A 1,704-nucleotide genomic window follows, 5' to 3' on the forward strand; every position below is an offset into this window, starting at 1 on the left:
CGACGAGTGAAACTACAGAATTATGCATCAATGCATGATTTGTGATTGCATTGCATTGCGAGGTGCCCCTGTCGTGGTCTGGCCCCGCCCCCCTCCCGTGGGACAATAAAATCTGAAGGGTCATAACGGCTTTATTGGCGGCTGACACCTGAAAAGAGCTACAGCTTTGTTGACACTTATATTAAAAGATGGCTGAATTTTCCTGTGGGCTCATTAGAAAGTGAGAGAGCCTCGATTAAAGGCCCCATATCATGCTCATTATAGCGCGGTATAGTTGTGACATCACAACCTTACGGAAGTCCTGGCGGCTCGTTTAAAGGCACAGTTTCGAAATACTAAGTGGGCTGAGCGTTTTGACACTTTCACAGTATTTATACAGCACCTAGACCTGCTTTATAATCAAACAAGGCATGGAGAGCTCACTGTCTACAATGTGGGACCCTTAACAACATCACTAACTACAGAATTGATGGTTCATTAGAAAGTTAGACCCAAGACTCACTGGTCAGAGAGATTTTTCACAACTTGGCGATCCAAAAGTTGCCACACACCACAGCATTTATAGCCGAAGCTGACTCGCAACGCCCGCCCCAGGATGGGCCTTTAAGATACATGACAGACAAAACAATACAAGACACAAGCTAACGCAGAGAAGCACCGTAAAACAAGAAGCAGCAGGTCGTTCATACAGGACTGATCCCTCTTCAAAAAAACGCCCGCCAGGATTCAGCTTGAGTTGATCCCCGTGAACAGAAAAATCCAAAAACTGACCCCCCCGAAGCTCTGAGTGGGACCACAAGGCCTCTGAGCACCATGGGGAGCCTGTAGGTATTTATAGATTACTTTAAGATGAGCAAATGAAATGAAATGACCATAACTGAACATATCTGATTTCTTAAGAACACGCTAATGATGTGATCTTATCGGCCTCATCAGAGGCTTGGTTGTGGTAGATGCTGCTCGTGTTACACAATAACTTAAATGTGAAAGGATCATGCAGTGCATGAAACTATTTGCAGCATGAAATGGTAGGCAATGGCTTTTAACTGATCTATAAAGTGGTAGATTTGTAGATAATAACCTTTATAGCGTTTTATAACGGCCCATGGTTGAGTTGCATTATGGGAAATGTAGGATCTAGTGCTTTTGGAGCTCTATATGAAGGACTGAACGCGGAGGTACTCAGGGCCCCCTTTTCTTGTACCTCAGCGCAGTAACAGTTTCCATCTGAGGGCAGCAAAACACCAGCAGGGTGCAGTGTGGGATGGCTGTGGAACGCTCCATTCAAATTAAGGCGGGTGTTAGGTGTTGTCCCTTTATCCAACCGTTCCTGCATATTCGAGGCGATGGCGGCGTAGTCCCAGTTTTATAAAGTTTTATTCTTTAGGATCTCCACCTGGGCCAGGGAGGATTTAAGAGTTTATAAGGTGATGAAGGTGATGTGATGTCAGTCCAGCAGGGGGCAGCAGCCCCTCTTGCGAGTGAGCTGACTGTGGGGAGAACTCTCAAAGGGCAGGAATATCTAAGCTTCAAACACACAGTTCAAATATGTCTACGATTATTATAGCAAGACGCTTCAAAAAATCTCCACTGTGGCGGAACCCTCTTCACCACTGGAGTTGGAACGTAATTACGTTTCATCACATCTTGTCTGTTAGAGTAGAACAGAGGGATGGAATGCCTTTCTTGTCACTACAAAATTTT

Source organism: Enoplosus armatus, chromosome 24 (assembly GCF_043641665.1).
Source record: "Enoplosus armatus isolate fEnoArm2 chromosome 24, fEnoArm2.hap1, whole genome shotgun sequence".
Taxonomy (NCBI): Eukaryota; Metazoa; Chordata; class Actinopteri; order Centrarchiformes; family Enoplosidae; genus Enoplosus; species Enoplosus armatus.